This window comes from Vicia villosa, unplaced genomic scaffold, assembly GCF_029867415.1.
Source record: "Vicia villosa cultivar HV-30 ecotype Madison, WI unplaced genomic scaffold, Vvil1.0 scaffold7, whole genome shotgun sequence".
NCBI lineage: Eukaryota > Viridiplantae > Streptophyta > Magnoliopsida > Fabales > Fabaceae > Vicia > Vicia villosa.
In genome coordinates, this window is record NW_026706810.1 from 1,169,883 (window position 1) to 1,180,729 (window position 10,847).

Below are 10,847 nucleotides of genomic sequence, written 5' to 3' on the forward strand. Positions count from 1 at the left end.
GATTCTGATCTGTCATCTTCTGTCGCCATCAGCGCACAGTTAGCCTGCTCATCTTCAGAGTCTGAATCATCTTCTGACTCATCCCAGGTTGCCATAAGACTTTTCTTCTTATGAAACTTCTTCTTGGGATTTTCCTTCTGAAGATTTGGACATTCATTCTTGAAGTGTCCAGGCTCATTGCATTCATAGCAGATGACTTTCTTCTTGTCAAATCTTCTGTCATCAGAAGATTCTCCACGTTCAAATTTCTTTGAACTTCTGAAGCCTCTGAACTTCCTTTGCTTAGTCTTCCAGAGTTGATTTAGCCTTCTGGAGATCAAAGACAGTTCATCTTCTTCTTCAGATTTTGATTCTTCAGGATCTTCTTCTCTAGCCTGAAAAGCGTTAGTGCATTTCTTGATATTGGATTTTAATGCAATAGACTTACCTTTCTTTTGAGGCTCATTTGCGTCCAGCTCTATTTCATGACTTCTCAAGGCACTGATAAGCTCTTCCAGAGAAACTTCATTCAGATTCTTTGCAATCTTGAATGCAGTCACCATAGGACCCCATCTTCTGGGTAAGCTTCTGATAATCTTCTTCACGTGATCAGCCTTGGTGTATCCCTTGTCAAGAACTCTCAATCCAGCAGTAAGAGTTTGAAATCTTGAAAACATCTTTTCAATGTCTTCATCATCCTCCATCTTGAAGGCTTCATACTTCTGGATTAAAGCTAGAGCTTTAGTCTCCTTGACTTGAGCATTTCCTTCATGAGTCATTTTCAAGGACTCATATATGTCATAGGCCGTTTCCCTGTTAGATATCTTCTCATACTCAGCATGAGAGATAGCATTCAGCAAAACAGTTCTGCATTTATGATGATTCCTGAAAAGCTTTTTCTGATCATCATTCATTTCTTGCCTTGTCAGCTTTACGCCTCTGGCATTTACTGGATGTTTGTAACCATCCATTAGAAGATCCCATAGATCACCATCTAGACCCAGAAAGTAACTTTCCAGTTTATCTTTCCAGTATTCAAAGTTTTCACCATCAAATACCGGCGGTCTAGTATAACCATTGTTACTATTGTATTGCTCAGCAGAGCCAGATGTAGATGCAGGTGTAGTCTTTTCACTTTCATCAACCATCTTTTACTGAAGCGTTTTTCTCTTCCTGAATCTTTTCTAAACACGGTTAAGTGCTTGCACCTTAGAACCGGCGCTCTGATGCCAATTGAAGGATAGAAAAACACTTAGAAAGGGGGGGTTTGAATAAGTGTAGCTTTAAAAACTTGACAGATAAAAATAAATTGCACAGTTATTTTTATCCTGGTTCGTTGTTAACTAAACTACTCCAGTCCACCCCCGCAGAGATGATTTACCTCAACTGAGGATTTAATCCACTAATCGCACGGATTACAATGGTTTTCCACTTAGTCAGCAACTAAGTCTTCCAGAGTCTTCTGATCACACACTGATCACTCCAGGAACAACTGCTTAGATACCCTCTAAGACTTTTCTAGAGTCTACTGATCCACACGATCACTCTAGTTACAACCTGCTTAGATAACCTCTAAGACTTCCTAGAGTATTCTGATCCACACGATCACTCTAGTTCCTTACAACTTAATGTAATCAATTCTAAGAGTATTACAAATGCTTCTTAAAAGCGATAATCACAACTGTGATATTTCTCTTAATCGTTTAAGCTTAATCTCACTAATATATTACAACAACAATGTAGTGAGCTTTGATGAAGATGAAGATTCTGAGCTTTGAATTTGAACAGAGTTTCAGCAAGTTAATAAGCGTTGTTTTGTTCAGGATCGTTAACCTTGCTTCTCATCAGAACTTCATATTTATAGGCGTTGGAGAAGATGACCGTTGAGTGCATTTAATGCTTTGCGTGTTCCGTACAGCATCGCATTTAATGTTATACGCTTTTGTCAACTACCTCGAGCCTTGTTCACGCTGTGTCTACTGACGTAGCCTTTAGTAGCTTTTAACGTTCCTTTTGTCAGTCAGCGTAGCTTGCCACTTGTACTTTCTTCTGATCTGATGTTTGTGAATACAACGTTTGAATATCATCAGAGTCAAACAGCTTGGTGCATAGCATCTTCTGATCTTCTGACCTTGAAGTGCTTCTGAGCGTGATACCATCAGAACTTCAGTGCTTCTGTTCTCTTGTTCTTCTGATGCTTCCATAGACCCATGTTCTGATTCTGCTTCGACCATCTTCTGATGTCTTGCCAGACCATGTTCTGATGTTGCATGCTGAACCATTTGAGACAAAGCTTCTGAGCGCTGAATTATGCGTACTCTTTATATATTCCCTGAAAAGGAAATTGCATTGGATTAGAGTACCATATTATCTTAAGCAAAATTCATATTATTGTTATCATCAAAACTAAGATAATTGATCAGAACAAATCTTGTTCTAACAATCTCCCCCTTTTTGATGATGACAAAAACATATATAAATGATATGAATTTGCGATCAGAAAGAATAGATGGCAAAAGACAAATTACACAGCTATAGCATAAGCATATGAATATGTCTCCCCCTGAGATTAACAATCTCCCCCTGAGATAAATAATCTCCCCCTGAAATAAATACTCGAAGAACTTTAATAAAAGACTTCCCTGATTATTTCGGTACAGACGATCATATAAGCTTCTGTCTTCAGAGAATTCATAGCTTCTGACTTCTGCTTCCATTGGACAGCTTCAGAACTAGAATTTCCTTAGATCCCTAGAACACTCACAGCTTCTGATTCCTGCTTCCATCTAGGACAGCTTCAGAACTTGAATTTCTTTGATCTTCTGAACATTCACAGCTTCTGACTTCTGCTTCCATCTAGGACAGCTTCAGAACTTGAATTTCTTTGATCTTCTGAACATTCACAGCTTCTGATTTCTGCTTCCATTTAGGACAGCTTCAGAACTTGAGTTTTCTGGATCTTTGGAACATTCACAGCTTTGAATTTCTGCTTCCCTCGGATAGCTTCAGAGCTTTGAATTTCTACCAACATCACTTCATGCTAGATTTGTATCAGAACATTGTTGAATGTACCAGAGCATCATCTGAGCATCTCTACATCCTGAAATGTTACAGAACAAAAACTAAACGACAAAAGTCAGCATGAACAAGTCAGAACATAAAATGTATATTCGAACACATGATATGTATCAGAGCCATATAGGCTAAAATAATGTATCAGAGCAAATAGAATTTTGTCAGATCAAGTAGACAAATATGGATCAAATTCTATCTTCTTTCTTGCTTCTGATTTCTGAAGCTTGACAGCACTCGGCTTGCTTCAGTTTCCATGGTTTTGCTTCTTGTGTTTGCTTTGAAGATTCTCTTCACTTCTTTATACCTGCAAAACACTTAAACCATGTAGAACTTGCAGTTCTTGTTAGTGAATGTGTGGGAGCTTTACCCAGCAACTGATAGATTTATCAAATCATTTATCATTTATCTTCTCCCCCTTTTTGTCATATCATCAAAAAGCAAAAAAGATTCAGAGACAAACAAAACGAAACACACGGAGGAAGAAGTTGATTTCATTGAAGTTCAAACAGCAGGTATGGAAGTACATGAAGACACGAAAGATCAGATGCACAAAGACAGATGCAACGAAAAGAAAGAAACAACACAGACTCAATCTAAGATGGCCCTAGTCTTGACAAGATCTTGGTCAGCATCTCTTGAACCATATTGTTGTGTCCTTCTTGCCTCACCATGAAAGCGCTATACTCAGCATTGAGTGAGCTTTGCTCATCCTGTCTTTTCTGAATTTCTTCCCGAGTCCTTGCAAGACGAGAAGATTCATCAGAAGAAGCTTCACCGCTTTCAACCGCAGGAATAGCAACTTGATCTGTAGCTTCCATGGATAGATCATTTGCAGGGATTTCCTCAACAGGAACAGGTTTAGCAACATGATCTTCAGCATCTGCTTCTTGCATAGAAGCATCTCCATATTCTGCAGCAGGAATTTCCGAGTCTCCATTCTCAAGTGCCTGAAGAATGGCAGCTAGATTCCTGGGAGCAGAAGGACCTTCAACTTCTGGTGGGTCAACAACTTCTGGAATGACCAAGCTTGGGTCTTTCACAGACGGGTTTTCCCTCAGATAGTCAAAGAGAGTCTTGAAGTCTCCTAGCAGAACAGGATATTGAGGAATAAAGATAACAATATCCCTGCATGGATTTGCTTCCATTTCAGCAGCCAATCTTAATTGTTCCATCTCATCCAAGAAGGGCTTCTCTTCCAACAGATGTCTTCCTTTGAGACTAGCAAACCAAAAGTCTTCATAATTCCTCAGAATTCCACGAGGCCGTGGGGCAGCAGCTACACAGGCTTCCTGAAGTTCTAAAAACAGAGCATCTGATTCTCTGCGAAAGATCCTCCAGAAGTTCCGCATAGCAACATCATTCAATCCAGAACTTTCAGCAATTCTGAGAGTATCAAAGGTACTTCTGAGATTCCTCTTTATGTTTTCAAAAACTACACCAATAGGATATACAGGGCGGGATTTTATTTGGGTTTTTGAAAAGGCAGGGTTGGAAGTGAAGTACGGATGAGGTTCTCTATCCAACCTATAAGAAGATTCTGCTTCAGTATCAGAATCTAACACTACCACTTCAGCTTCAGGACGAGGCTTGGGAGTGTAGTTGCAATCACAGAGCAGCTGCTCATGTGATGCAGAGGTTGGAAAAGGAGAATCACAAGGATTGTTTTGAGAGGTGGGGGGAGTATGTTCAAGAGTGGCATTGAGAGAAGGTTGAGATGGAAAGAGAGTTTGAAGGGGTGGTATATCCAGAACAGGATTTATGGTAGGTGGAGAGGAAGGAATGGTTATAGGAGAAGATGGAGGTGTAAGAACATGGACAAAAACTGGTGATTCTGATGTGGCTTTTTCTGGTTCAGGTGTAGGGACAACCTCTATTGGTGCAGCTTCTGAACAAACAGCAGGAACAGAATTAGGTTCAGAAATGCATATACCTTTGGAACCTCTCAGAAAAGCTTTGGCCACATCCTCAGTCTTCTTCTGCTTCTTACTCTTCGGCTCTTCAAAAATCTTTGTTTTGCCGCTAGCGATTTCTTTCCTTCTGACATATGCCAGAACTTCTGGTTGATTCTCAGCCTCTTGAGAGATATTTTCTTCATCAGATTCTTGAAGAATCATCTTTCTTTTTCCGATTTTCTTTTTCTCAACAACTCCAACAATCTCAGCATTGTTATTAGACTTCTTCTTCTTTTTCTCAGCTTCCTTCTTTTTCTTCTCAAAATCAGCAGAGACAGCCTTAGCAACCTTTGCAATGACTTCTTCTGGGACCATTTCTTTATTGGTGGTAGCAGCAGGATGATCAAACTTTCTTTTGGTCCTTTCTTCCTTCTTACGATTCACTTTAATAGGAGCACCTTTGTCTTGATCTTTAAGACTCTTATCCTCTTTTTGTGACTTCAGATACTTAGTTCTGACTTCAGGTACCTCACTATTGAAGAAGGTTTCAAAGTCAGCTAGTACTGGTTTTCTTCTGATTCTTGTTCCAGCTAGAGGTTGAGGAACTTTGAGGATAGTGTCAATAATTTTCATCTTCTTCAAAGAAAAAGCATTCAGACAGGCTCCAGAGGTGACAGCAAGGTTTTTGATAATACCTTCAGACTCCAGACTCTCAACAATCTTGGAATGCACCAGAAGGTTTGTAATAATTCTACCAAAAGGAATGATTGTTCCACCATTTTCTTTTCTGAAAGCGTTTCTGGAATCCTTTACTGCTTTCCACATATGGTTGAAGATAATGTAAATCGCATCAACCTTTTTCTGAGTGGCAATGCAATAAAGAATATACCTTTGATCATTACTGATGAAATCCGAAGCATGTGTTGATTTCCTATGGTAGAAACACCCAAGAAGGATCTTTGTCCAGATTCTGTAGACATCTCTCAATTCCTTGACGTATTTTGTTTTCTTGACATTTGGATAAAGAGTGGATAGGACATCTCCCATATCTGCCCTTTGATCAAGCTCAAAAACCCCTTCAGGGTTTTTCAGATCAAACATCATTCTTAGGATGTTTTCAGTAATAACGACAAACTTTCCATGGACGAAAGAAAGTATAGATTTTGGAGCAACCACAGCATGTACCCAGAACTCCTTGACAAGATCCGGATAAACTGGACCAACGAACTCAGCGAACAACGAGGTCCATCCTTGAAAGATGATGTCTTCTTTAAGGTGAAATTGGTTTTCTTCAATGTTGTCAAAGTCAACCATGAGTTCACACAGAACTTCCAATTCATCTTTAGGAATGGAGCATGCAACAACAGGAGTGAGTTGCAAAGTTTCTTCTTGGAGATGATGAGGAACAGATGACTCAGCATTTTGGGATGAGAAGGCAGCCATGGATGCAGAATGAACAAAAACGAACAAGAAGAGCGAACTGGGTTTTCGATTAGGGTTTTTAGAAAACGGCTAAGAACTTTTCAAATGAGAGAATGCAAGGAGAGAGAGAGACAAGGGAGCGAAAAAAAATGTAAGAAATGATTTGAAAAGAATATATAGAGACGGATTTGAAAAGGAAAATAATAAGAAATATAAACTGAACAGTTCCAGAATCAAAAGAAATCAATTTTATTAAATGATGAGTGACGTGAGGAGAGAGAACGTGGTAAATGAAATGATTTAAAACAGTTACCTAGGTCGGTGTCTTTTCAACTGCACGCTTTGTACTAACCGTACAGACACGTGTTCACCATCAGATAATAGATGACAGCTGTAAATTTCAGAATAGACTTTACGCCTTCAGATTCTGATCACTGCTTCTGATCTGATCAACTTTCTCTTCTGGAAACACTCCTTCTGAAGTGTGCTGATATAAATCTGAATGATCTTCTGATCCATTACTTCTGATATACACAGCTTCTGGAGGTTCACTTCTTTGTTCTGCAGCTTCTGATAAGACAAAACTGTATCTGCAGAAATTCTTAAGCTCTTTGTTTCATCAGAAACAAGTTTATCATCAAACCAGATGTTTATTGATTCGTCCACAATCAATGTTTCAATTTTGTATATTCTGTAGCATTTAGAGCATTTAGAATACTCAAGAACGAAACACCATTGCTTGAGAAACAAACAAGACAAATGATTTCAAGACTGATAAACTATCTTTTCTGATCTCCTTCAGACAAAGTTTCTTCAACAGATTTAAGTACCAGAACTTGGAAGACAGTCTTTCTTCCCTTCAAGTGTTGAGACCAACTTGAGTCCAGGAGACATGTCATGTTGACTTTTATCTTCTTTGTCACCAAGAGAATCTGCAAAAGAAATAGTCTTTTTCTTTGGTACCCACATTTTCTTGGGTCCTTTCTTGTTAGTTCTCCTCAAGTTCTGATTGAACTTAGTTTTAACATTGTAAGCAGAAGGAGTAACAGCATGATAATTTTTAATGTGAGTTTCATGATATTTCCTAGGTTGTGTCACATGCTTTTTGGTGTGTGTTATGTGAAAACTTTGAGCATGTGAAGTGTGCCTAATATCATGGGAGTGGCCATACTTGAACTGATCATACAATGGCTTGTATGTGAGTTTCATTTCATCAACAGGTTCAAGTTTGTATGGGGTTTCACCCTCAAAACCAATGCCAACTCTTTTGTTTCCAGACACAGCATATATCATAGAAGCTAGCTAACTTCTGCCAATACTTCTAGATAAGAACTTCCTGAAACTTAAATCATATTCTTTCAAAATATGGTTTAGACTAGGAGTGGATTTTTCTGAATCAGAAGGAGATCCAACATTATTGGATAATTTTAAAAGTTTTTCTTTTAATTCAGAATTCTCCAACTCAAGCTTCTTTGTTTCAAATTCAAATAGCTTTTTCAGCTTTTTGTATTTGAGACTAATCTGAGACTTGAGTTCCAGAAGTTCAGTTAGACCGGAAACTAACTCATCTCTAGTAAGTTCAGAAAATACCTCTTCAGAATCTGATTCTGATGTAGATTCTGATCCGTCATCTTCTGTCGCCATCAGCGCACAGTTGGCCTGCTCGTCTTCAGAGTCTGAATCATCTTCTGACTCATCCCAGGTTGCCATAAGACCTTTCTTCTTATGAAACTTCTTCTTGGGATTTTCCTTCTGAAGATTTGGACATTCATTCTTGAAGTGTCCAGGCTCATTGCATTCATAGCAGATGACTTTCTTCTTTTCAAATCTTCTGTCATCAGAAGATTCTCCACGTTCAAATTTCTTTGAACTTCTGAAGCCTCTGAACTTCCTTTGCTTAGTCTTCCAGAGTTGATTTAGCCTTCTGGAGATCAAAGACAGTTCATCTTCTTCTTCAGATTTTGATTCTTCAGGATCTTCTTCTCTAGCCTGAAAAGCGTTAGTGCATTTCTTGATATTGGATTTTAATGCAATAGACTTACCTTTCTTTTGAGGCTCATTTGCGTCCAGCTCTATTTCATGACTTCTCAAGGCACTGATAAGCTCTTCCAGAGAAACTTCATTCAGATTCTTTGCAATCTTGAATGCAGTCACCATAGGACCCCATCTTCTGGGTAAGCTTCTGATAATCTTCTTCACGTGATCAGCCTTGGTGTATCCCTTGTCAAGAACTCTCAATCCAGCAGTAAGAGTTTGAAATCTTGAAAACATCTTTTCAATGTCTTCATCATCCTCCATCTTGAAGGCTTCATACTTCTGGATTAAAGCTAGAGCTTTAGTCTCCTTGACTTGAGCATTTCCTTCATGAGTCATTTTCAAGGACTCATATATGTCATAGGCCGTTTCCCTGTTAGATATCTTCTCATACTCAGCATGAGAGATAGCATTCAGCAAAACAGTTCTGCATTTATGATGATTCCTGAAAAGCTTTTTCTGATCATCATTCATTTCTTGCCTTGTCAGCTTTACGCCTCTGGCATTTACTGGATGTTTGTAACCATCCATTAGAAGATCCCATAGATCACCATCTAGACCCAGAAAGTAACTTTCCAGTTTATCTTTCCAGTATTCAAAGTTTTCACCATCAAATACCGGCGGTCTAGTGTAACCATTGTTACCGTTGTATTGCTCAGCAGAGCCAAATGTAGATGCAGGTGTAGTCTTTTCACTTTCATCAACCATCTTTTACTGAAGCGTTTTTCTCTTCCTGAATCTTTTCTAAACACGGTTAAGTGCTTGCACCTTAGAACCGGCGCTCTGATGCCAATTGAAGGATAGAAAAACACATAGAAAGGGGGGGTTTGAATAAGTGTAGCTTTAAAAACTTGACAGATAAAAATAAATTGCACAGTTATTTTTATCCTGGTTCGTTGTTAACTAAACTACTCCAGTCCACCCCCGCAGAGATGATTTACCTCAACTGAGGATTTAATCCACTAATCGCACGGATTACAATGGTTTTCCACTTAGTCAGCAACTAAGTCTTCCAGAGTCTTCTGATCACACACTGATCACTCCAGGAACAACTGCTTAGATACCCTCTAAGACTTTTCTAGAGTCTACTGATCCACACGATCACTCTAGTTACAACCTGCTTAGATAACCTCTAAGACTTCCTAGAGTATTCTGATCCACACGATCACTCTAGTTCCTTACAACTTAATGTAATCAATTCTAAGAGTATTACAAATGCTTCTTAAAAGCGATAATCACAACTGTGATATTTCTCTTAATCGTTTAAGCTTAATCTCACTAATATATTACAACAGCAATGTAGTGAGCTTTGATGAAGATGAAGATTCTGAGCTTTGAATTTGAACAGAGTTTCAGCAAGTTAATAAGCGTTGTTTTGTTCAGGATCGTTAACCTTGCTTCTCATCAGAACTTCATATTTATAGGCGTTGGAGAAGATGACCGTTGAGTGCATTTAATGCTTTGCGTGTTCCGTACAGCATCGCATTTAATGTTATACGCTTTTGTCAACTACCTCGAGCCTTGTTCACGCTGTGTCTACTGACGTAGCCTTTAGTAGCTTTTAACGTTCCTTTTGTCAGTCAGCGTAGCTTGCCACTTGTACTTTCTTCTGATCTGATGTTTGTGAATACAACGTTTGAATATCATCAGAGTCAAACAGCTTGGTGCATAGCATCTTCTGATCTTCTGACCTTGAAGTGCTTCTGAGCGTGATACCATCAGAACTTCAGTGCTTCTGTTCTCTTGTTCTTCTGATGCTTCCATAGACCCATGTTCTGATTCTGCTTCGACCATCTTCTGATGTCTTGCCAGACCATGTTCCGATGTTGCATGCTGAACCATTTGAGACAAAGCTTCTGAGCGCTGAATTATGCGTACTCTTTATATATTCCCTGAAAAGGAAATTGCATTGGATTAGAGTACCATATTATCTTAAGCAAAATTCATATTATTGTTATCATCAAAACTAAGATAATTGATCAGAACAAATCTTGTTCTAACATAATGAGCATTTGGTCCCAAAAATTATCTTGGGAGGAACACATCAGATAGAATAAACTGAAAAACAACCCAAGGGAAGGCCTAAGAGACTTATATTCAAGGCACGACTAAAATGTCCTCATGTAAACCCAATATGTTGGGTGGATTTAAGAGGGAAAACTTTTACATGCTTTAAGATGGATACCTCGAAGTTATAAAGGGAAATTGCAGTCCTATTTTTGTGAACAGGTACTTGTAGAGCAGGATCGCGCAGTCGTCAAAGGAACTGCATATCATTTTATTCAACCCCACTGGAAGAGCTGACTATACATAGAAACTTCCGACCACGATGCCAACAATATCCATGGCACCCTTAGTGTTTAGAATAGATGAAGCGCCAACTATCTTTGCATCCACCCAGTTGTGCTACATTGTGTCCTCATTTTTTAATATCAAAGTAGGCCT